The sequence below is a fragment of the Martes martes genome, assembly GCF_963455335.1.
Source record: "Martes martes genome assembly, chromosome: 13".
Classification (NCBI taxonomy): Eukaryota; Metazoa; Chordata; class Mammalia; order Carnivora; family Mustelidae; genus Martes; species Martes martes.
The window spans coordinates 75,758,293-75,785,178 of NC_137901.1; positions in this window are offsets into that span (position 1 = coordinate 75,758,293).

Genomic DNA, 26,886 nt, shown 5'->3' on the forward strand with positions numbered 1-26,886 from the left:
GTCCAGGATGTATCATTGTCACAGCAAGTTTATGAGATTCTGCAGAGCTCACACTGATTTCCTTATTCCTGGAAATAATGCCTCCATTGCTCCTCTGATACACAGGTTCCCCATAATTGTTCAATGAAGCATCCCTCTCCCTGTCCAGAGTTGACTGGCCCAAGTTGGAAGCTCCTAGCCCCAGATGGGTCAATTCCAGCCTCTTGCCTTTGAGATTGGGACTAAGAAGGTTTAGTGTCAAAAGGATGCTTTTGAGCAAAACGATGAAAGTAGGGAGCTATAGGCAGCTATCCTGTCATTGTCACATAAACTGGACAGCCCGTGTGCGGGCAGAGAAAGAGGCCAAGGGGCAGAGGTGGAGAGGAAGCGGGCATCCCGAGGGCCTCCTGCTGCTCCTTCAGGTCTCTCCTCAGTCCTGGCCTGTCCCCACCCTGGGTTCTTTGAAACACACCACACCCTTACGTGTCCCCTTTTATTCCTAATGTTAGATTTGGAAAGCTTCTCTTACCTGTCTCCAGAGAGTCCCAGCTGACACAGTTGTCCACGGACAGGCCTCTGTTCTTCTTTCCTAGCCCTGAGCAGGCATTCCCGCCAGCCCTCACTGTTCACAGCAGCGCTGTCTTCTCCAGAAGAAAGGCCCAGGCCAGGCCCGGCAATGGAGGGTCGGTCACAGTCTCCAGCTCTCAGGTTTGAGTTCTATCGATGCAGCAACGATTCTGTTGAAAGAGAAAAAAAATAAGACAACGTAAGATCGGTTCAGTGGAGAGAAATCCCTGAGAAGGTCGAGTGGTTCTGATCTGAACAGTGGGCTGCCTGACCTGTTCTTTTTCAGCTCGTTGTTTGGGGTTATCGCAGACAGTGCTGCTGCTGCTGGTCAGCAGCTCTCTTCACTGTTTCTCTGCATCGCTCGGGCACTATCCATCCCTCTGCCCCGCTCTATTCTCCTTGGCCCTCATCGCTGCCTGATATCTTGGGACCTATCAGTGCTGTTTCCCTCAACTACTCAGAGACCTTGTCTATCTTATTCACTATGGTACCCCAGTCTCTGAATAGGGCCTGGCACATAGTAGGTGGCCAAAAACATTTGCAGAATGAAGAAATGGGTGGATGGATGGATGGATTTAACCTCTCTTTGGTAAGCCCCAAGCAGAGGCTGTAGCCAGTGACCAAGTGCATCACAGGCACCTGGACGGCCTTTTGTTTAACCTTCTTCCCAGGGCACAGAGGCCATTCATAAGGACAAGTGCCTTTTCCTGGTGTGTCCAGAAAATGTGGCTTGGAGCTCTGCCTTTGGATTCAGTACACCTGCGTTTGAATCCCAGCTCTGCCACAGCCATGTGCCCCTTGGGTAAAATACTAACCTTCTCTAAGCTGTATTTCTTCGTCTTTGGATTGAGGAAGATAATACTGCCTGTCTCATTAGGCTGTTGTGCAAACTCAACGGGCCTATGAATGTTGATTTCTTAGCCCTGTAACAGGCATATAATGCTTGCTTAGTAAATGTGAATTTTTATCATAGATGCACTAAAGAGACATCCCACCCCATTGTTGAGCAGTTCATTCATCCACTAGTATATGAATCGACTAGTTGGTGCAGCCAACATGTACTGAGCATCTGTGTTTGCTTTAGGTTCCAGGGATATGGATATGGTGGTAGACATTTTGCATTTCCCAGGGAGAATTTGTATCATAGAAGAGAACCATCAGAGAGATGACCACAGGCATGAGTATCTCATGCGCTCCCCAGAGCCATCAGCACTTAGGGTAGGATTTTGAGGTGGGACCCAGAGTAGTGCTGGATGGTTTGGAGAACTCTTGATAATTGGGACACATGCATTCTGGTTTCAACTTGCTGTTTGAATGGGGGCAATGTACTTCACTTTGACTAGCCCACTTTCCCACCTGAAAAATATGAGTGTGGCACTAGATTACTTGGCATCAAGTCTTGAGGTGTGTCAGAATTATTTGAGGCCATGTGTTAAAATGCACAGTCCAGAGCTCCGCCCAGCAGAGAATGATTCAGATGGCAGAAGGAACAGTGTTCCAGGGAATTCTGATGCCTGGGCCCTCAGAGCACACTTTGAGGAACTGGGAACTAAATGACACTTCACATTTCCTTTCTGTGGTTCTGGCACCCTTAAACATAGCACAGTCCCTATCTTGAATACGCTGCTTTCTGTAGAAGTCAGGATATGATGTAGCCTCCTCACTCAACCTTAAAGTCTTAGGGAGCTCTCCATGGTTCTGAAGGCAGTTCCAGGGCTCCGTGGGTGAGCAGCTCTAGGTGATACCTTCTTTCTGTTGGCATCTTTTGGGTGGCTGTTCCTTCACAAAGGGAGATCAAATCAACTGTAAGGTCTCCTCCTCCTGTGCTGAAGTTGTCTCAGCCTTTCCTCTGCTTGGTGAAAGAAGAAAGCCGCGTTCTTGTTTCCATGCCAAGTTGCCAGTGCCCCGGTTTCCATGACAGCAGAGAGAGAATGGAAGCCAGGCTTTCACCTACAAAGAAATTAAAGCCCAACCTCTTGGAGAACAAACAATAATTCCAGGAGAGCCCTGGAAATTGGAGAGTGTTGGTTTTGATTCATCCAGCCACATAGTATGGGGGGCTCCAGGAAGGAGAAGGTGTGAGGAGCACTGAGGGAGGGGTGGTTTTAGAAGGGCATTTGTGGGTAGGGCGGATCACAGTGGTTATGCCAATACACTTAGCTAGAGAGCAATAGTGAGTCAAAGGGCTGCTTTCTCAGGTCAAGTTTATTTCTGGAGGCCATATACTAACGCAAACTGGTGACTGTAATGGCAAAAGAACTGACACTTTGCCAGGTCAGGGAAGAAAAGGATTTTTGAGTACAGTGTATTTCCCCAATCTGCTTACATGAAGGACTACTCTGATTCATTTACACTTGGAGAACTAGTTTCATGTTCTCTAGTTCCTCAGGGCAACCATATGGCAGGTACTTGTATGGTCCACATTTGACAGATGAGGGACTTGAGTCCCAGAAGGCTAAGAAACTTGTCAGAGTTGGCACTGCTAGGACATGCCGGAGTGGGGATTTGAACCTAGGTCACTGGCACTTCAGTTAGATATGAGTGACCAGTTTACTGGACAAGAGCCAGGATAAACCCCTCTAGGCACCCAGCTTGCTTGAAGCCAAGGGACACTTCTAGTGATTCTTCTGTGGTTAATTTCAAGGTGATTTCCTTAATTGGGAGGGTCTTGATCATAGAAAGGCATCTGGAGAGAAGGGGTTTGGGTTAGGTTGGGAACAGTTGCCCAGGGTAGGGTAACAAGCAGTTGGCTGAGTTCTGAGGTGGGTAGTAAATATAGAATCTTCATGGTCACAGCAAAAAAACAAAAACAAAACAAAACAGAAAAAAAAACACCTCATTTTTATGCTTTGCCATTCTGGGAAGGCCTGACAGTGTCTTTGACTTATCTCCTAACCCTCTGGAGAGTTGGGTGGCAACATCAGGATGAGATTTCATCTTTGTAGAGTCCAGTGGTATGACTGGGGAAAGAATTAGGGCCATCCAATCATAAGAGGTTGGGATTTTTTTTTAAGATTTAATTTATTTATTTGAGAGAGAAAGAGAGCACAAGCAGGGGAAGTCACAGAGGGAGAGGGAGAAGCAGGCCCCCTGATGTGCAGGGAGCCTGATGTGGGGCTTGATCTCAGGACCCCAGGATCATGACTTGAGCCAAAGGCAGATGCTTAACCCACTGAGCCACCCAGGAGCCTCAAGAGGTTAGGATCTTGAAAATAGGTCCAGCACATTGCAACGTGTTTTTGTGTTTCTCACCAGGGATATATTAGTCAGGATAAGCCCACTAATGCTGCAGTAACAAGCAAACCCAGGAATCTCTGTGGCTTCATACAACAAAGCCTTATTTTTCCTATGAGAATGCTGGTGAAGGTCAGTCAACCCTCTGGGTGGTGGTTCTTCATGCAGTGATTTAAGGACTCAGGCTGCTTTGAGTCTTCTGATGCTGCCATCTCATTATGTATTGTCCAGGTCATGAGGCAGAGGAAGAGAGAATTGAAGGGCTGCACACTGAAAGAAAAAAAAAAAAACTACAGACACAGGATTTAAAAAGTTTTGCTGTAAATCAGAACTGACACACAGGAAGGAAAGAGGAAGGTGTTCACCAGCTAGGGGCTTGAGACCACCCATCTTGTTTTGTTGGTGTATCGCAATCACAGATTTTCATTCACCCCTGATATAACCCAGGACCACCTCCAAGATCTGCCCTGGGGTCAGCATGGGAGAAGGTGCCTCGACATTCAGGAAGGGAGGATGAGGCTTCATGATGTCCAGTAGAGGAGAGGAACATGCACCTTGTAGTAAATTCCCAAAAGGTTATTTGAAAGGGATACTGATAGCATATATTTGAAAGGCATGGCCAAACAGAAACACAAATGCGTACATGCACAGAATACACAGATGCACCGAGGCCAACACACAAAGACACATAATACACACACATACCCAAGCACACACAGGTACACCCACAGTGATACACCCGGCCCTTGCCTCCTCTTTGTGTGATTAATGTCCCCAAGGCTAGGAGGAGAGGCCAAAAGTTCCCTGAGGTCCCATGGGTACAGTGAACTAGGCCTGGAGCACATAAATCTGGGCTTGGCAGAAGAATGGGCTCAACCACCCACATCTCTCTCCTGCTGGTGCCCTGTAAATCTCTCCCGGCCCCTACCTCCCCTCCCCGCAGCAATCCCGGCTGCCACGTCTCCCCGGTTTACTAGATTTAGGTGCCGGAGTGGTTTGTTTTCTCCCCAGTCTGCAGAGCCTGCCTGACATGGGCAAATTTACCATCCCCAGAGCTTACAGAATCGATATTACTTTCTTCTTGCTGGAGGGAGAACTTGGGATTTGGGGGGAATCATCCATGGTTGGTTTGACCTGGGCCCCTACTCCTTGCAGAGTAAGGGGAAGGGATTTCCAACACTGGTTGGGATGGCTCCTCTCCCCAGCTCAGTGTGGACCCCTAAGCCTGTGATATGCCCACCTGTGTACCCCTGGACCCAAGGTCAGGGCCGGACGCGGCAGGGGCAGAATTCTATAGGTGTTGGCTATTTTTCTCAGACCTATTATTACACCTTAGAATATTAATAATAAAGGTAAGGGCCATAAACCTGGCTCAGAGAGAAGCATTCTCAGTGATGTTACAGCTTTGGAGAAAACGGTTGCTGAGTCCCTGCTCACTTCCTTAGCAGAGGCCCCTGCTTTTCTGAATAGCCATGACTGGACTCATGGGGCCTCCTGCCTGGCGATACACAGTGCCCGCCGTGGTGGTGTTGATGGAAGGTGGGGGTGGCTCTGGGCCTGCCACCCTGGTTAGCTGATGCTTACTTGAGTGCTTGGAGCTGCAGCAAGGGTGTGGGCTTGAGGTGTCCAGACAGGTCTCCCGTTCTCTCTTCTCCCTTCTCGCCTTCCCCCAAATAGGTGAACAAGGTAATTTCAGATGGTGAGAAATTCTTTGAAGGAAGGACCCCGCTGGTGAGATGGGAAGGATGAGGGGAAGGAGATTTCACACAGACTCCAGGAGGGCCTCCTAAGGGAGGTGATGTCTGAGTTGATATCTGAAGAGGAAGCAAGAGCCAGCCAAGCAGACACATAGGGGCTGGGAATTCCAGGGAAAAGGACCAGCAAGTGTGAAGGCCAGGGCGTGGGGTGGAGGGAGGGCTGGGGGCTTTCCAGGAATAGGAAGGACAGGCTTCACGGGGGCGGTGCTACTGGGGATAAGGTCGGACCAACAGACAGATTATGTCCTGCCTTGTAGACCGGGTGAGAGATGGAGGTTTTATTTTAAGTGCCGCCAGAAGTCATTTGCTGGAGACTCCAGGCCAGAAAGAGACACATGATCCCACTGATATTTTCAGGAGAGAACCCTGGCTGCTGTGTGTGAATGGCCTGCGGAACCCGGGAGAGCAGTGAGGTGGCTCCCCCCATCAGCTAGCTGCCTCCTTCCCACTTGGCCGCCCACTCCTGGTGCTTTGGCCTCGGGTGGCCTCCGTTGAAAGGAGGAGCTGGAACCCCAATATATTTTGAAGGAAGAGCCAACGAGACTTGCTGACATGACAGGTGGATAGGACTGGGGTAAGGGCGATAGATTTGAACTCATCAGTCTTAATTTAGGGGCAATGCTGTTGTCCAATTAGGCTTCCCTTGATGATTAGGATTGCCGCACCTCAGATTCCCAGGGGGCGGTGGATGGGGAATGGGCTGTAAGGGAGACTGAGCGAGGTGATGTCAGAGATCTGGGCTGTCACCCTTTTCCGCTACCAACTCATTCAGTGATGTTGGCCGAATCAAACCCCTGGCCCACATCCCCCACCCCTAGATGGGCGTGATCACAGTGTCCCAGCGAGGGAGGCTTTGAAGGGCTTGTGGGTGCAGCACCATGACCATCCAGAGTGCGAGAAGCGGTCTTTGCTGGGCGGCCTTCCCTCCCCTCTGCTCTCCTGCTGGTTCTGAGGGACCCCCTACTCCTCTGTCAGATGGCACCAAACAGGACATGGATGAAAACATACAGTGAGAGAGAGAGAGAATGAGATGGGAGAGTGAGTCCTTTAGGTGCTGCTGTGACATTCAGCTCTGGCAGCTGTGACAGGGGACAGTGACGTCACCCCAGCTGGAGCTTCTGAAACTGGGGCCAAGCCATTCACTCCTGAGAAAAACTCTCCCAAATAGGTGTCCTTCTCCTTGCAACAAACAGGTTGTTCATTAGTCTGCTAATTCATGCTGACCTCGCTTCCAGAATAACTCTTAGGTGTTGGGGTGGAAAGGGTGGGTGGAGGGGTGGACAGGAGTCCTTCCTCCACCCCATCCTGCCTTAGGCTAGCTGCCTCCTTCCCATTCAGCCATTGATTTCCCCTCTCTGTCCGCAGCTTGCCGAGCCAGGGGGCACCTCCCTGCTCCCCAAAGCAACAGTTCATTTCTCTATCCCCTTGTTCACATTTTCACCTCGCAGTGTGAGCCCTCACAGAGAGCAGCATGCTGTTCCTCTTCCGTATTTTAACAGGAGCCTCTGTGAAGACAGTGTTTAATCATATGAGTGACTCTAATGGAGAACATTCTGGCATTCTGATAGACGGATGGATAGAATAGCTTAGGGCGAGGCAGCCATTCCGGGTGTTCAATAACATTTCAACCCCATTCTTAAGAGCTGTGTGTGCACAATGCATGACTCTTGAAAAACACGGGTACAAAGAAAATGAAATAACAGATTCTTTTATAATTCCTCCAGTCCCAAATCACTACTAGCGACACATACACACACACACACACAGACACACGCCATACTACCAAAAATAACACTTTGCATATTCTTCTATAGTCAGTGATTTTCATGCAGTACTATGTTGTGATCCCACGCCCACAATGATATTCTTCTAAACCATGATTTTTTCCAAACAGAAAATTTTCAAACAATACAAAACATTAAAAAAAGGGGGGTCTGCCAACTTCACAGACCTCAGGATAACCATTATCATTTAAAAATATTTTGTAGGCTTTTTTCCCTTATGTGTACGAGCCCTGGAATGCAATCCCCGAGGAGTGTTGGCTTGTTTTTCCCACTCCTGGGTCCTCAGCACCTAGACCGATGTCTGGCATGTAGTGTGCTCAGGAAATATGGTGGAAGGAATGAAAATTATAAATGCATATTGAACAGAGTTCCTGGAGTAGAGTCAACTCACACATTTTGGGGGAACACTTGGAAAACCCCCATTTAAAACATTACATTTCCTGCAGTCTGGGCAGGAGACTGGAATTTACCTCTGAGAAGGAACATCCCTTGATTCTGTGTGTGAGCTCTTGGTGAGCAGAAAAATAAGAAAAATATCTCTCTGCAGTTCTTGGGGAGACCCTGAATGCCAAATGCTAAAGCCAGGGACAGGGCTGTTAAGTATTCTCAGGAGAACCTAATGCAAACTGCGTGTGTGTTAGCAGAATGTGCCCCTGCAGCGTTGGAGAAAAATCTGTTTCCAAACTTGAAGGTGGGCTGCCCCAGGCCTGAACGTGCCTGGTTGCCCTTGGCAGTTGGGCTGTGTATTCTCATCTAAGGATTTGCTCACTGGTGTTGGGGCTTGAGGGCCAGACAGTGGTGGGAGGAGGAATGTGCAGCTTTGACCTTCCCCTCTCCTAAGGCTGGAGGCGAAAGGGAGGGTTTGGGGAGGAGGACCCAGGTCTCCAATGTTGGTCTCCCTCCCAGTGGTGATATATAACACTCAACAGACTGACTTGGAAATGTCCTGCCAGGCAGTGTGGTTGTTTGCTTTGGGCCATGAGGCTCACTGCATCCTAAGTAGGACTTCTCCATGGGGCAGATGTTGCTTGGGTCCAGGGGAGGTGTTGTTGGTCTACTAGCAAGAAGTCTTCTTTCTGGGCGCCTGGGTGGCTCAGTGGGTTAGGCCTCTGCCTTGGGCTCAGGTCATGATCTCAGGGTCCTGGGATCGAGCCCCACATCGGGCTCTCTGCACAGCAGGGAGCCTGCTTCCCCCTCTCTCTCTGCCTCTCTGCCTACTTGTGATCTCTCTCTCTCTGTTACATAAAGAAATAAAAAAATCTTTAAAAAAAAAAAAAAGAAGTCTTCTTTCCTATCTTTCTTGGCCCAGAAGGAGCTGGGCAGAAACTTGGAGGAGTGGAGGCCACCCCTTCTCCCCAGAACATCTTTAGTGCTAAGTGAGCAAGCTCCTTGCCATGGAGCTTAGATGTGGTATTCTCTTTAGGATGGAGAGAGAGAAAACTAACTAACTTCCTTCCTTTCTTCCTTCCTTCCTTTGAAAGAATTAATTAATTAATTAATTTGAGAGGGAGAGAGAGAGAGGGCATGAGCAGGGGGGACAAGCAGAGGGAGAAGCAGGCTCCCTGCTGAGCGGGGAGCCCGATGCAGGGCTGGATCCCAGAACCCTGAGATCATGATCTGAGCCACAGGCAGATGGCCAACCAACTGAGCCACCCAGGCGCCCCAAGAGAGGAAACTTTCTTAACAACGGTTCAGAATTAATCTCCATGTTACTATGCCTCTCCTCTTATCTTGCCATCTGTAGTAGTTTCACAGTCTGAGGAACCGTCAAGATTTGAAATGCAAATCCCCTTTGGCCCACAAATGCCGCTTCTAGGAACCTCTTGTCTAAATACTAGAGGATGGACGAAGAGGGATGTGTCGGCATTCTTGGGAGCATTGAACCAGAGGGCTTGTTTGTAATAGCATAAAACCAGGAATAAGCCAGGTGTCCATCTCGTGGGGACTATTAGACAAACCATAGTATGTCTGCACTGGAGTGAGACAGGTCCGTACATGTGAACGTGGATGTTTCTCTGACACACCGTGCTGGGGAGCAATCCACAGAGAACAACCCCATTCGTTCCGGAAACAGAAACCTATGCAAGAGCATGTTTCTGTATGTATGTACTACACAGAAAACTCTGTAAGTGTGTCTACTTACACAATAAGCAGGGTGACCTCAAAGGAGGGCAGTGGAATTGTGTGTGTGGAGCCTATGTGGACACGGAGGACAGCAACTAAAATATTGGTGATGCGTGCCGAGTGCTGGCTCTGGGCCACACACTGTTGAAGGGCTTTATTTGACTGAGTTAACCTGTTCCATCCTAATAATGACCCTATGAATTATGATTATGATCCTTTATTTTACATGTGGAAACAAGGGCACACCTCCAGGGGGTGCTATATACATAGAAAACAATAGGCGCCATGGTCCTGGAATCGTGCAGGGCAGGGGGACAGCAAGGAAAAGAGTCAATGGTGCCGATTTAAGAGGTGGAGTGAGGATTTGAACCACTCGGCACTACTACCTCCATGATCTGTCCTGTCCTCCCTTAAAACTAATTTTTATGGTGGAATTTTCATGTATTACACATGTGTCAAAATAAACCAAACCTGAAGCCTGGTTTCACTTGGATATATTTGAGGGCTGTGTGGAGAATTGGGGTTGGGGAACAGCATCTTGCCTCCTGGGTTAGGGATGAGTGTCATCCCAGCAGAACACAGAGATGGGACAGCAGGAGGCCAAGGTCAAAAGGAAGTGTGGGCTCATTCCTGAAGTCGGGTGAATAGATTCTTGGGGAACCCTTAGAAACAGTGGGGACTAACTCTAAGCAATTAGGCTGCTGTCGGCTTGTACCTTGATAATTTAGGAGTAATGGGAACTCTTTGAGGAATCAAAGACTTGATTACATATTTATAGGTTGGTGACTCCTGGGGCATGAGGGATTACATAATAATACTACCTATAAAACAAAAATAGGATGGCATAGTATATGCTAACTGCTTTTTCATTCAATGTGTCATGAAATAATACCGGGCCTCCTTTGAAAAAAGACAAGGTAGCTGTGTACTCTGCATCCCTGTCTATAATTTGGGGGGTGGACTATAATTTGCTTTCTGATTCCCTGGAGAGCCCCGATGTCACTGTCTGTGCAATGCTGCAGGGACATCCTGGGGCTGCAGTGGCTTTGACAAATGTGCATCTTGCTTACCCAGGAAGCTTATGAAAAATGCAGACTTCTTGGCTCACTCTGTTCAGTAACTGTCTACTGCTACCTAACAAATTACCCTGAAACCTAACGGCTTAAGACAACATGAATTCTTGCCTCACATAGCTTTTGAGGGTCAGGAATCAGGTAGCATCTTAGCTTAGATGTTTTGGCATCTGGTCTCTCAGGACGTTGCAGTCAGGGTGTGGGCCAGAGCCTGGCTGGGGCTGGGGGACCCATTTCTAAGGTGGCTCTCTTACATGGCTATCGCAGAACTCAGGTCCTTGGCATATGGAAGCTTCCGGAAGGCTGATTGAGTCTCTTCATGACATGGTGACTGACATCCCCCAGAACAAGTGATTCAGGAGAGAGCAAAGTAGATGATGTCAGAAGTCAGCTTCCTCAATATCCTACTGATTACACGGGTGCTGTGGACTGAGTGTTTGTCTGTATGTTGAAATCCTAATCCCCAGTGAGATGGGTTAGGAAGTGGGGCCTTTGGGAGGTGAGTAGTTCAGGAAGGCCTTCATGAAAGGGATCACAGAGATTTTTCTTGCTCCTTTCTGCCAGGTGAGGACCACAGAAAAAAGAAGGTGATCTTTGAACCAGTAGGTGAGCTCTGCCACCTTGATCTTGGATTTCCCAGCTACTTGAACTTGTGAAATAGTTTATTGTTTACATCAACCCCCTCATACGGCATTTTTGTTATAGCGGCCTGACCTAAGACAACAGGTCAGGCCTAGTCAAGGATGAGGGGACTGTGCACAAGATGCAAATACCAGGGATTCACTGGGAGGCAGGAATCACTGGAGACTGTCCTGGAGGCTGGATGCCACAGTCTGGGAGAGTCTGATTTCACAGGTGAATGGGGGTAGAGCTTAGGGATCCACTGTTTTTAACAAGAGCCCCAAAGACTGCTGCATTAGCCCAACACACAGTTACTGGCTCAGTGATCACTTCCCCTTCCAGGTGGCTGCAGATGGTCTCTTGAAATTTGCTTTTCCTGGGTTGTGAGAGTGAGGGGTGAGACATGCTCTTTGGTGCTTTGGTTCATGCACACAGTAGAAGAGTTTGGACAATCCTGAAAATGACGCCTGGGCCTGTAAATGGACCTTGGAAGAAAAGAAAAAGGAAGAGAAAAGAAAAGACAGTGGGCGGTGTAAAGACCCCGACTTCAGAGGCAGAGTGACTGAGAATTTACATGTTACTTGACCCTTTCTTCACCTATAAAAGTAATTATTACAGTGAGTGTGTATAGCTTTGAGATTAAAAAAGGGTAAAAAACCCAGATGATCATTTTGGGGATCACAGGCCCCCTTGAGAATTACATAGTACCTGTGGATCCGGTAGGGGCATCAGTTATGCCTGCCCGCTTGGCATAGCTTTCCCCTCTTCTGGGAACATCACTCTGATTTATAGTGAGGAGCCATCTTTGTTTGAGTCAGTGGGGTTTGGATTAGTGCCGTTCTGGCCTCCCTGCCTAGGCGACATGAGGACTGGCCAATCAGAGAGCACATATCGCATCCTTGGCACAATGATTGGCTCAGGTAGGGCACATGACTTCAGGGCTAGTCCAATCAGAATGCATTCCAGGACTAAGGCGAGAGATCCTGATACAGAGGTCTTGTTTTTCTGCTGCGCGCGCTAGCTGGTGGGATGGATGCAAGGAACTGCTGTCAGTCAATTTGTTATGGGTTGGGCAGGGCGGAGGAGGGCTGGGGAGAGGCAGGACACCAGCCTAAGGGGGAAACCAACGTAGGTACAAAATAGAAAAGAACCAGGTATTGCTGCTTTTTTGTGAGTACCTGGATCAAGCCACACTTGAACTTCCAGGTTATACCAGGCAGTAAATTCCCCTTTAGGCTTAATTACTGTGAGTGGGATTTCTGACACTTGCGAAGTCTTGCATAATATAGCAACTGAGGTGAGACCATTTTGAAATGCTAAAAGCCCCAAATAGATGCAAATTTTCTGTATTAAATTTTCATGTCTTTGATACTTTTGATGGTGAGGTGGCAAGGTGGTATTTTCCTGGCTCACTCTCCCGTCCCCTTGGGAAAAGTCATTATTTTCTTTGTTTTGGGAAGCAGGCATTTGGCCACTCCCAGAGAAATAACACAATTCTGTTACTCATAGTGTGAACATGTCTCCAGAGCGGTACATCTGCTGTGCTGGACTGAACACGTATTGAGTACTTACTGTATATTAGGCATTCTCCTTTATTGAAATGAACTTGTTTCAAACTCAGAAAAACAAAACCAAACTAAACCAAACCAAAAAAACCAAGCCCCAAATGAATAGAATTTATAGTTTTGGCTTTTTCTTTCTCCACTAGATCATTGGCACTTGCTACTGGCTTATAGTAGAATTTGGTATGAGATGATAGTTGATTTAGCACAAAGTTTTATAAGGCAGAATAATTCATTGAGATATTAATTTGTGTTTTGTTTTGCTGCAGGAAAAGAAACAGAATGCCGGGGTGGGGGTTATTTGTCAATTCTCCTCTGCACTGGATACTGCTAGGAAAGCGGAAAAGAGGATGGTAGACAGATGTGCAATGTCTGCCACTATTGGTACTCAATAAATGTTTGTTTCCTTCTCTTTCCCTTTCTGTCTTGTTACACATTGTGACAAACTGGTCAAGTAGTTGTCTGCAGGCACAACTGTCCCAGGGGCAGTCAAAAGCCACTCTAGAGCCAATGACCTACATACAAAGCCTGTAAATTCACATCAGACAGAGGACTGGGTTAATGAGAGCTTTCAGAGATTCTGTAGGAGAGCGAGGGGCTCTGATTCCACTGCTTGTCACAGAACGTCTCCATTCATAGCTCAATGATGATGAGCAGCTCAGATGATGCCGAGGTCTCAAAGGGAAAGACAGGGAGACAAGTGCCTTTGAGGAGCAGGGGAACAGCAGAAGCAGTGAGAGTGGAGGGAGGGAGACTCCTCAAGACCAGAAGGGGGTTGGTTGGCACTCTGCAGACGCTGGGATGCTTTGCAGGATCCTGAGGGGATGGCTGGAACCCCACTGGTGGTTGGGATGGGGTGGTTTGGAAAGACTGCGGTACCCTGAAGGGAGATGGGCCCTGGCTATTGGGGCTTTTGGTCTTCACAAAGATTTCTGCAGCCAAACTTAAACCATTCTATAGAGCTTGATGATCGTCCATCAATAGGGAACTGAAGACCAGAGGCCTCTCCTTTGTTTCCTGAGCCCCACCTTAAACCTTTCAGACTCCAGTGCCACCTGAGAAAGGTGGAAGGACCACCCCAAAATATGGAAGTTGAATTCTCAATAACCCGTTAGGATGTGTATCTGTGTGGTTGGCGGGGGGGGGGGGGGTTGTCAGAGTTGATTAAGTAAATGAGCATGACAGTCATTGCTTATTTGATTTTGCAACCCGGGTCTTGTAAAGAGAGCTGCCACATATTGAATGGGTGCTTGCATCAGCCACTGTGCTGACTCTTGTAACTTGTGGTATTGCCTTTACCCCTTGAAACAAGCCCATGATATTAGCTATTATAACATTTTACAGATAAGGAAAGAAGGCATTTAGATTGCTTGTTGTAGTGTATGCTGTTGGTGTCCCTCTGCACTTACTCCCTGGGGTCTTACCATTTCAGGGTTCATGGCTGGACTTCCAACCAATGCCCAGCATCTATAGCTTTTTGCTGGAGGGATCTCACTGATCACCAGGGTCCCCATGTATAGCAGGCCAGAGATGGCAGGCAGTTACTGCCCCCAGGGGCAGCCCTTGAATAATGTTTTATAGGAGGAGTTGGTGTATAAATACCCCAGCTCCCTTGCTCCTTGGGTGAGTTAGCACTGAGGCAGTGTTCAGTGCTGGCTCCCAGGGGTCCCCAGCAGAATTCAATTCCAGTTGCCCACTTTGATTAGCTTCCTTAATATACACACTGCATGGCTCCATCTCTTCCACAGTCCCCTGCTGGTACTAAATCAACTGCTTGCACTTGAACCCTCGTCCCAGAGGAAGTTTCTAAGTGATCCCAAATTGAGACACTTGCCCATGATAAACAGTGAATTGAGGAGCTGGGATTTGAACCCTATTCTGAATCTCTCCGATGCCTGTGCACTTAGCCACTGCTTGAGAGCTTTCTTTTAAGCTCGATATACCAGCATTTCAAGTTTCTGCAAGGACACCATGATGTGTAAGTTCCCTGCCACTCAACAAGCGTGCAAGCTGTGATCTCGCTGGACATGTGCATGTAGGGTGAGTATTCTTCGCAGACGCCTGGTCTTTTTTTCACAAAAAGTAGCGGGAGAGTGGTTTCCAGAGGCCAGTTGCAGGGTGGAGTTCTGTGCTTTGTTGGGAAGGAAGAGGGAGGAGTCTGGTGCTCCAAGATAGGGCCCCTGTGCTGATGTTGACTCTAGTTAGCATGCTGCCTGAGTACCTCTTTTCCAAGCTGGCCATCTCTCAGCTGGGCGATAAAGTAATTTAACTAGGGCTGTCTTTCAGGCTAGAGCTCCTGGAGATTGCTCCTCATTTATCACAGAGGAAAAATTGGGATCTGCAGCCCGTGGGCTGCCAGCATCATCTAGGCTGCATCATTGATCTTTGAGTGGTGAAGTTCTGCAGTGGGTAATGGAGTCAGAGCCTATATGCTCCAGCAGCCATGAAAGCTCTTCTCAACCCAGCCCTCTGCCTGATGTGAATTGTGTGGCTTCGTGTTTAGTCATTGCCAAAGGGGTGGGAGTTGATGGACCCTAGTAAGATTCTTCTGCCTACACATGTCTGCTCAGCTGGTTTGTCATGATGTCTCTCGAAAGAAAATGGAGAGGGGAGTGAAATAATTTTTTTTTTTTTTTTAGTACTATTGCAGTGGAAACTGTATGCTTGCCCACATGCAGGGGTCTGCAAACTTTTTCAGTAAAGGGCTGAGAGTAAATATTTTAGGCTCTGTGGGCTACACAGTCTCTGGCAGTTGCTCAGCCCTGCTGATGTAACACAAAAGCAGCCATAGACAATGTAGAACAGTGTATGTGATTATGTTCCAATAAAACTTTATTAAAGAAAAACAAAAACAAAAACAAAAATAGGCAGTGGGCTTGATTTGGCCAGCCAGCCAACCCTGGCCTACAGCATCCATTCTCTCTTATCCTCTTTTCTAATAGTACCTGGTTTTTATACCACCTCTCCCCAACTGTCCCTTGTGCTCCTGGAAGACTGAGTTTACCTCCAGCCATCAGGGTGAATTTTGATTGGCCTAAGCCAATCAGCACAGTCCATTTCTTGGACACTGATTGGTTCAGAGGTGGGCATGTAACCTAAGTCAGACCAATCAGAGTGAACGTTAGGAGTCTTACTTGTGATGTTGGGAGGAAGACATTCTGTGTGTGTGTGTGTGTGTGTGTGTGTGTGTGTGTGTGTGTGTGTGTGTGTGATGGTATGGGTTTTAAACCTGAGGCCTGGAGCTGCTAGAGCTATTTTGCTTTCATGAGGAAAGCCTGCTTATGGAGGAAGTCAACCACAGTGAAGAAGTAAGAACCAAGAGAATCAGAAATGCAGAGTGGGGGGGTGCCTGGGTGGCTCAGTGGTTTAAGCCTCTGCCTTCGGCTCAGGTCATGGTCTCAGGGTCCTAGGATCGAGCCCTGCACTGGGCTCTCTGTCAGCAGGGAGCCTGCTTCCCTCTCACTCTCTGCCTGCCTCTCTGCCTACTTGTGATCTCTCTCTCTGTCAAATAAATAAATAAAATCTTAAAAAAAAAAAAAAAGCAGAGTGGGCCCTGAGACTTTCCAATTATATATCACTTTTTAAAAATGCCAGTTTAAGTTTTATAGACTTGAAGCCATAAGGATCTTAATAGACTTTCATGTGGCTAAATGTTGTGCTTTACAGATATCACCCAATTGAATAGTTGTCGCAACTCTATACAGAAGGCCTTCTTATCCCTACTTAAGAGATGTTGAAGCTAAGACATAAAAAGCCTGAGGGGCTCACCTAAAGTTCCACAGTATAGACACTATCATACATGACCATTTTGGACCCCTCCTCCATTCCCTCATTATGGCACCAGGTTCTGCCCCCTGACCACTGTGATAGGTGACTCTTGAGAGGGTCATGTGATACAAGCTAAGCAAATCAGAACCCTTCTCTGGGATTTTTCTCTCTGGAGCTGGAGGAAAAGAGCTCTTTCTTCTTTGGTTGTGCAGCTCCTTTTTCTAGAAATTTCTTTTCCATCCATAGCCACACAATTGTGGAGGGAAAAGCCATGTTACAACATGACCTTGCCTCTGGACACAGTTGATTAGTTCAAGGGGGAAAACTTGACCCAAGAAAGACTAATGAGCTCTCTAGTGGTTTCGATATATATCCACAAGTTCTCTGATATGCTTTCTTCCAAACGGTGAAGACTAATTTCCTTCCTCTTGAATACGGGCTGAACTTACTGCCTTGTTCTTAATGAATAGAATGATGGTATGTGACTTCCAAGGCTGTTCATAAAAAGGACAGATGTTCTCTGTCCTGGATGGCTCACTTTGGGGGGAAGCCAACTGGCATTGATTGAGGACACTCCAGCAGCCTATAGATAGGCCCACGTAGTGAAGACCTGTGACAACCAGAACTAACTCCCCAGCCATGTGCATGAACTATTTTGGAAATGGATTCTGTTGCCTCAGTCTAGCCTTCAGATGGTTTCTGGCATCTGAGAGACCCTGAGCCATGACCACACCGCTACGCTGCCCTTGGATTCCTGACCCACAGAAACGACATGAGATAATAAATGTGGTTGCTTTTTTAAGTCACCCAGTTTTAGGATAGTTTGTTAGGCAGCAGCAGATAACTGGTACAAGACCGTCACTGAGATTTTTTTGGGCTTGGGATTGAGAGAGTCAGGCCAAGTGGATTTAGGTGTTGGCAGCTGTATCTCCTACCATAAAGATTGGTGTCTGAAGAAACCAGTTTTCAGAGACAGAGACAGAGAAAGGAATGTGGAAAGAGATGAACTGTGATTGATGCATGTTGTTTCTGCCTACCTGACATCTCTTCTACATTTTTTGGTGACAATACCCTGATTTGCCATGGCACGAACCACCCTTTCCTCACTGTTAGCTCATGTGGGTTGGATAGGACTGATTCCGCACTCTCTTCCAGGATGGGCATATAACTGACATAGTTTTAGCACCTAAAGGTGTTGAACTGAAGGAGTTCCTGAAGACACAGTTGTATGAGCCAGTAAGTGCTCCCCCTCCAATTTTTTTTTTTTTTTTTTTTTTTTTTTTTTTTTTGCTAAAGCTGATTTGACTTGGATTTCACTTTTGAGACAAAGAGACCAGTCTGAAATGGGACCAGAGATGAGCAATGGGGGGAGATGAAATTTCTGATGGTATACCAGTTCCTGTATCCAGCTGTTCCTGAAACCCAGCCAAGTCCTCTCTTTAATAATAGCAAGGGCAGCAGCAAAACAAACAAACAAACAAACAAAAAAAAACCCAAAACCAAAAAAAAAAAACCCCACAAAACAACAAAAAAAAACCCATTTACTGAATGCTTATAATAAATTCCACCTTTTGCTAATTTAGTTTCTCTTACTTGCAACCCAGAAGGTCTTAAAGAGCACAGTATCAATTGCAAAAATATCTGGAAGAGGAGAGAATGTGCTAAGGGAATGTGCTAAGGGAACGAAATTTAAATCAAGGTTTACAAAAAGACACAAGTGGGAAATCATGCAAGACTGTAACTGCATCATGTGTATATTTTGCCTAGACCTTCTCTGTGCTTAGGGCCCCTTGTATGGGGAGCACAGCCCTACAGGGAGGCCTTCATGGATTGGATGCCAAGCAGATTCAGGCAAGGGAAGCAGGCAGAGAAGACAAAGCAAGGCATATGTCTGAAAGCCTTCTGAATATTTAAAATCAGGACCTACATCTATCTTCTTACTAAGAATGGCAGGAATAAGAGATGGTGTCGGAAAGCAGAGGTTTTTCAGCTGATAAAGCATCACCTCCCTTATTTCTGTATTTTTAAAGATCTTTTTTTTTTTTGTACAGAATGGAAAACACTAGTCCTCTCTCTCCTCTCTCCAGAGTTACCCACTTTTAAAAAATGTTTTCACATTTATTTTATTTTTAAAATAAACTTTGTTTTTTAGAGCAGTTTTAGGTTCATGGTAAAATGGAGAGGAAGGTGCAGAGATTTGCCATGTATGCCATGCGCCCCCACCCCCGCCCCCATGCGCAGGCTCCCCAAGTACCAACATCTTGCACCAGAGTGAGACATTTGTTACAACTGATGACCCCACAGGGACACATCAATATCACCCAGGGTCCATAGTTTTATATTCAGGCTTGCTATTGGTGGTGTACCTTCTGTGGGTTTGGACAAATTTATATTGATGTGTATCCACCATTCTAGTATCCCACAGAATAGGTTCCTATCCTAAAAATCCTCTGTGCTCCACCTCCTCATCCCTCGGTACCCACTTTTTACCAGTGTGGAGGGCTCTCTGGCAGGATTTCTCCCATGCATTTGCACACCTTGTTACCCAAAATTGGATTCCCCCTTTGGTGAGCTGTCAAGCCAAAGGACACAACCTAGCCAAAGAATAGGAAAAGGAAGGGTTTTCCTTGCACCGAGTGAAAGAGAGCAGCAGGATTATTTCCCAAAGCAGTGTCTCTTCAAAACTGGGGAAGTTTTAAGCTAAAAGCGTGCATATTCTTGAAGGGGCTTCAGGAGGGAATTGGGGCAAAAGTCATCTTAAGGTGACAGAGTCCAGGTGGAAGTCACCGTCAGCAATTCTCCGACTTTAGTTGGTCTGGCGTCTGAGTGCTCAGAGGGGTTCAGATCCTGCTGAGATAACTCAAGAATGTGCCTTAGGTCAGTCTTTACGTTTGAACCAGCGCTGGTAGTTTTCTGTCTGATTTATTGTCTTGATATGATTAGGCTATCTTCTGACTGGTAGGTGGCTGTTAGTTCTTTACATTCTTATCCCCCCACCCCCATGGGCCCTTCTAACCACCATCTCCCCAAAACATTATCTATGGGATCTGTTCTGCAGTTTCAACATACCCCAGGAAATTCTGCAAGATATGCTCTTTGGGCAAGTGGATGATAAGATGGTGGGGACCTAAAATGACTCTTCTTATGTTAAGAAAGCTAGCTCTCATCTTTCTTTTTCCAGGGAACACAAACTTGTTCTGCTTATAATCTGTGTCCGTGCATGTGCCCAAATGTAGTTTTACGTTTCTTTTCTTTCTAATGATACTTATCATACAAGGGACCTGTTTTTTGTAATTTAGGAATAGGTCTGGTGAGTGCACGATCTACTTTTCTCTCTCTCTCTCTCTTTTTTTTTTTTTTGAGAGAGAGCACGGGGGAGGGGCAGATGGAGTGGAGAAGCAGAGAATCCCAAGCAGTCTCTGCACTGAGCACATGCGGGGCTTGATCCCATGACCCCAAGATCATGTCCTGAGCTGTCACCGAGTGTCAGACACTTAACCGACTAAGCCATCCAGGCGCCCCCAAGATCTATTTCATTTTTAAAAGAGATGCTTAACACTCCAATGGAATATTCCAATAGTATATAATCCATGTCCCTGTTGATGGCCTTTTAATTATTTCTAGTTTTTGTGTGTGTTTCTTGCACACTCTTGTCCATACATATCTGTGCATGTGTTCTGTAGAAAACATTCATCTGAGAGCTGGGAGGGTAAAGGTTATGCGAGTTTGGGATTTCGATGGGAGTGGGCTATTGCTCCAGGATAGGCGTGCTCATTTACATGTTCCTCACGGTAATTTCCAACTCTACCCCATCAATGTCAGTGGAGGGCAATTTCTAGCACTTTGTTTTTGCTGATCTGATTAGCAAAAAGGATATCCTTTTGCTGTTTGAATTGGAATTTCCTTTATTTTTTCAACTCCCAAACAACTTCCTCTTTCTGGACTCCACCCGCCGTCCTATACCATGGTTCTTTTTTTATGGGAGAGCCTGGTTGACTGCAATTCCTTTCCTGCTCCAAGTCTTCAGGCCAAAGGTATAGTTAGCAGAATCTGTGCTGTGGCTTTGAGCTCCTCGCTGAGTTCCTTTCTGAGCTGTGTTTGAGGCAAGAAGGAAGATGGCTCTCGGGAGGGTAGGTGGTGTTCTTTGGCCTTTGACCATCATGATTTCCCCAGGGGCTTGGCTGCCCTTGGGTTTGGCAGAGTAAATGGTTAAGAGCTTTGAGGGCCCCAGGGACATCCTGAGTTGATGGTGGTTTTGCTGTCAGAAGCAAAAGAAAGGTGTATAGGTCAGGATTATGGGTGTGAGTTCCTCTGCCTTGGAATGGGTAAGAGTGAATGGGGGCGGAAACATGGTGTAATAAATAAAAAAATAATCATTGTAATACAAAATGCACACGTGTCAGGCACAGCACTGAGGACCTGAGATGTGTGACTTCACTTAATGCCCATCATAGCCCTATGAAGTTGGTACTAGCCTCATACCATTTATAAATGCGAAAACCAAGGCTCAAGGGACGGACTGCTTCAATGACGACCACACAGCTGGCAGGTGGCTGGGCTTGGCTTCCACTTGTTGTCATCTTGTCCCTTCTTAACCATTATAAACACTGCCTCCTACCTCAAGGTTAACATCTGACTAGCCCTCTGTAGCCAAACCATGAACTTGGACCTTTATTACTTCATTTTATACAGAATTCAACCAAAATTGAACCAGATTTTCAAATCTCATTGGCTTTATTAACTGATTCATGAATAAGGCAGCACCATGTCTAGCAAGTAGAGGGAAACTCCCAGAAGTTGTACAGACTGGAAGATTTTTATAGAAAGAAGGTGCGTGAGGATGTTATTAGCAAAAGGTAAGAAAGGATGGGTCCAGGCAAGGTCACCTTCCCTTAGGGAGAAGGGCAGCAGGTCTTTTCAGGTGGATCACCTCATCTTCCTTTAAGGAATGGAGAGGACCCACGTGACAGATGATCTCATTAGTGTGGATCAGAAAATTCCTGACTGACCAGTTAGAACGTTTCTGGGGGAGGTTGGAAGTGCAGCTGGGTTAGATTTATCAAGTCCCCGTTTGGTGGCTTGGTCTCAGTGACTCCACTTTGGGCCTGTGGCTTTCTTTTTAACAACATACATACCTATGACAAAGTTAAATTTCTAAATTACGCACAGTAAGAGATTAACAACATCGACTAGTAAAAAAAAATAGGACACTTATAACAAGATACTGTAATAAAAGTTCTATGAATGTGGTCTCTCTCAAAATATCTTATTATCCTGAACTCACCCTTTTTGTGATGACATGAGACGATAACATGCCTGTGTGATGGGATGAAGTTAAGTGAGTGATATAGGCATGGTGACCTAGCATTAGCTTACCCTAGATCAGAAGGAGGATCATCTATTTCTGGACTACAGTGGACTGCAGATGGCTGAAACTATGGAAAAGGTCGGGGGGAACCACTGTACCTTTACTTGCGATAAGTGTTATAAAATCAAGGGGGGGCGTCTTCAACAATATATAATAAAGTCAAACCTAGTTCTGTGGGGTCAGGGGAGGGTTCTCTGAGGAGGGGACAATGAAACAGACCGGAGGGAGGAGTAGGACTTAGTAAGTAGAGGTGTGGGTGGGAAGGCAAAGGCTCTGAGGGAGGAAGGGGGTATCTGAGAAACTGAAAAGTAGCCAGTGTGATTGCAGGGCAAGGAGCAAGGTTGGGGGTGCGGGTAGGGGTGGGAAAAACATGAGGTAGGAAAGATGGGCAGGGACCGGATCTTTCTTTATAAAGTGTAAAGAATTTGTCCTTAATCCAAAAATCATCAAAGGGTTGTAACACAGGCATACGATGTCATAAGACATGGGTTTTAGGAAGATCCCTTGGGCAGGAATGCGAAGGGGGTGGGGTGGGAAGGGAGGGGTGGGGGGGGAGGAGGCAGTTGTCTGACATAACAAAGAGCTGGTATGGCCCCAAATGGTGGTAATGGAGATGGCGGAAGGTGGATGGAATTCAGAGACATTTAGGAAGGAGAGTAGACATGGGGACTTGGCTGTGGACTGGATATAGGGGGACACAGGGGAATGGTTTGGCCCCATGGATAAATGGAGGCTAAATTTCCTGAGTGAAGCGTGGGGGAGTTCAGAGTGGGGACGCACATGGTCCCTGTAGGTTCTTGCACGTTGTATTCTAGGCATCTCTGAAACATCCAAACATCTAGACACCACCATCAACTGACAGATTATTCCTTCACCTGTAGGGTGGGTAATTTACAGTGACTAAAGTTGATTTTCTCACAACAATCAGGAAGTAAATGGCGGGGAAAAAACAACCTAGCTGCATTGTGGGCTCTCATCATAAATTTTGTTCAACTCTTGTAGCCATGGTAGAGAATTATCAGGCAAGGGGAGCATTCAAGGGAACAGAGAAAAAAGGGCTTCTGCTTTATTCTGGTTCTTTAAAGACTGTAGGATAGTGGTCACTGGTTCAGTGCAATTCAGCTGAAAACCCCAACGCTTTTTTATTTTATTTTATTTATTTATTTGAGAGAGAGTGTCTGTGCACACAAGCACTAGGGAGGGACAGTAGGAGAGGGAGAAGCAGACTCCCCACTGAGCAGGGATCCAGACGTGGGGCTCGATCCTGGGACCCTGAGATCATGACCTGAGCCGAAGGCAGATGCTTAACTGACTGAGCCACTCGGGTGCCCCCACAACACTTACTGGACACCTGTTACATGGCAGGTTTACAGTGAGTGTTGGAATTCCGTCTTTATCCCAGTCCCTCCCTGGAGAAGACTCAGAAACCATCCCTACATGGTCTGGAGTGGAGAGACCTTTTGTCTGAATAGAGGCAAAGACAAAAAAAACAAAACAAAACAAAACAAAACCCCTAATCAGGACAAGTAATCAAAGCTAAATTAAATCCACCTGCTAAGGAGGAACTCCCCCAGCTCTGCCGAGTGATTAGGATTGAATAGAAATATCTGTTTTCTTTTGTCCCCCTCTTCAACCTCTTTCCAGTGTTGGTTTTTTTTTTTTCCCCCTCTGAAAGTAAAGAGAAGTCTTAACAAGCACCTCAGTGAATGATGTGGAGTTCTCTCGGAGTTTTCAATTTGGCTGTATTGATTTATAAGGTCTTTTCAATTACTGAATTCTTCTTGGTGGCAGTGCATAGGGCCCGAGTACGTGAGAATCATGCTCTATTGATCCCAGGTACTTAGAAAGAGGGCATTTATGTGTCCGCTTTAGATTGATGAAGTTGCAAATAATGAAGCTTCCCACACAACATTTATTAAATGAAAATCTAGAATTCATTAACACAAGAACTTGTCTTGTATTAGAAAGGAAGTGGGGGGGTGTTGGGAAAAAATAGGGACTACAGTAGTTATCACGAACATAATATATGAAGCAATTTGAATTCAAGGGAAGGCAATTTGGAATCTTATTAAATTTTCTTCTCTACTTTTATTGTGCAAGCACGGTTGGGTGGCTTCTGGGGAGTCATCGATCAAAACACAAGTACACGGGGAGGTGGGGACTAGAAAAAGAGACCAGTCACCAAATCCTTGCTCTAGTTAAAATGGGGTTGATACTCAGTGCCTAGTATCTGGCCCAAAGCAGGAACTTAAGAAATATGAATGCTTAATGATGAAGGAATGAATGGATCAGGATTGGGAGGGACTGTTGAATATTAACTGCGTTTGCCATAGAGGCTGGCACGGGTGTTTAGCGAAGCCCTGTCAGCCTCTGTTCCCAATTCATTTCATTCATTCCCTCACACACTCACTCAACAAACATTTATCGAGTATCAACCATGGACAAGGTACTCTGTTAGCACTCTGTTAGTTTCCTAGGGCTGTCCTAACAAATCACCCCGAACTAGGTGGCTTAGAACAACAGAAATTTATTTCCTTACAGTCCTGGAAGCCAGATGTCTAAAATCGAGGTGTTGACAGGGTCACGCCCCACTCTGAAGGCTCAAAGGGAGGGTCCTTGCTTACCTCTTCCGGCTTCTGGTGGCGCTGATATTCCTTGGTTTGTGACCACGTCCCCCTACTCTTGGCCTCCATCTTTCCGCAGCCATCTTTCCTATCTGTCTGGGTCCCTGCATCTCCTTTTCCTTATAAAGACATCTGTTATTGGATTTGGGGCCCATGGCAACCTAGTGTGACCTTGTCTTAACTCGGCAGCATCTGCAAAGACTCCCCAAATAAAGTCACATGTTCACAGGTGCTGGGTGGGCACGAAATTTGCATGCAATACAAGCACTATCAGGAAACCACTGTGCGGGTTGGTGCCTGCTCCTGGGGGCCTAGCAGCAAGTATAGGGGAGATCAGAGAAACAGATATATTCAGCACATAAACACAACTATACAGGCGCCTCCCACCTTACAGTATATGAGGCTGGTGAGCTCGTAGATCCCCTTGAATCCTCCCTGCAACTTGTCGAAGCGGGGATGAAGGGGTTCGCTTTTAGAGATGAAGAAGCAGAGGTTCAGAAAGTTGAAGTCACGCATCTGGGTAAACGGTGCCGCCAGGCCCAGCTGGTTCCTTTCACATGCTTACGGTGGGGACGTGAGAAACTGCCGCGTCAAGGAGAAAAAGTCACAATCCAACCACACACAGGTAAACACTGCTAAGTTTTGGTGCGTAAGCCTTTCGGAATTTTCAGTGGCCTTTTTTTTTCCCTTTTTGTCTGCCAAGCGATACCATTCCCATCTTAGCAACTGGCCATCTTCCTCTCCATGTTGCTCCATGGTCGGCTCCTGGAAGCTCTGCCTGAGCAGTATCACCCCAGTCCCTCTGTGATGGATTAAGTTAGGCATGAGCACCTGACCCACACCGAGTCAGTGCCTTGACTTGGAACGCGGAACAGAGGTCAAGCAGTTCGAGCCTCAAACTTGCCGGTCCCTGAGGTGGAGGAGGTACGTGTCTGGAATGGGTAACACAGCACTCCGGTGCGGGCGCGGGCTTGGAAGGTGAGGAGAGTGGTCTGCAGCGAGAGAGTAGAGGAGATGACTCCCATAATCCAACCATATCATGCCCTTGAGTTTTCTGACTATCCTGATGACAGATCTCCCTTTTTCAGAGCTTGAAAGGGTTTCTGTTACTTGCAGCCAAGAATCCTGCAGCAAGGCACAGAAACTCCCCCCGTCCCCCAGACATCCAACAGTAGCTTAAAACTGTGTATGGGAGTATGGGCAGTAACTCCCCTCATGATCACAATATGGCTGCCGCAGCTCTAAGAATCACATCTTCAGACAATAGTGTCCTAAACCAGGATGAGAAGACAAGTAGAGCAGGAAAGGAGTTTTCCTCTGCATGTACCTCTCTTACTGGGAGGAAGAGGGTGGATTATTTCCTGACAGCTTCTCAGCAGATTTCCCTTATGTGTTATTGGTTAGATCTGGGCCACCTGCCCATGTTCAGACCAATCGCTGGAAGAAGGGGAAACGGGCATGCTGTGATTGGTTTGGACAAATCTTATTTCATCCTCCAGAGCTGAACATATTTGTTCAATCGTGCAAAATCAGAGTAAGGAGGAAGGAGTAAGGAAGAAGGGGATGGGTGGACTGGTACTGGGAAGGTCACAAACGAACTACTCCATGAGTCCTAACTAATAAGCTACCCATAATGCTTTTCTCAACCTGTGATATTCATTTAAAATACTGCGACCATCTTTCTCTTTTGTTAAGTATACAAAGTGCAGAATTGTCCCCATTATGCTACAGAACAGTGATTCTTAAAGTAGGTGGTACATCCAGTGATCTCTGCTGTCTGATACCCTGTTGCCCTGGCAACAGCCCATCCTCCGAGCCAGGTGTCAAGGACAATTGTGTCTCTGCCTTCCTTTTCTACTTCTTTGTCTTTAACAAACTATTTTTCTCGCTCAGATAAGACTCAAGTTTCCGGAAAGAACCCTCTGCTTTCTCCCTCCTCACAGTATCGCCTCCTAACCATTTCTGAGGCCCCTGAGGAGGGACAGCAGACACCAAAGTCTTGGCCAGGGCAGTCGGGGATCATGGAGAGAGAGGATGCACAGGGCTTTAAGGGGGGAAACCTAAACCCTGTGATACTGGGTACCCTTAAAGCCTTAAAGTGACAGAAGTAAGTACGTAGCACAAGCTGACGAGAGCGTTGATCCTTTGAACTCCATGTTCCTGCGAGCCCCAGGAAGGGAGGGCAAAAGTGGTATGACATCGTGGTTGAGCACAGACTTTGACCTTGGGATGACCTAGGTTTGAATCCTGCTCTGCCACGTAGAAGCAGATTGCTTCAACTCCAAGATTCTCAGTTTCCTCGCTTGCAGAATGGGTGTGATCACGTCTGCTCCACAGGCTATGGGGCAGGTCAGAGACAATGTGTGTAAAGTGACTGGTGGAGAGAGGCTGGAACGTGGAAGGTGGCCACGAAATGCTGCTGCTG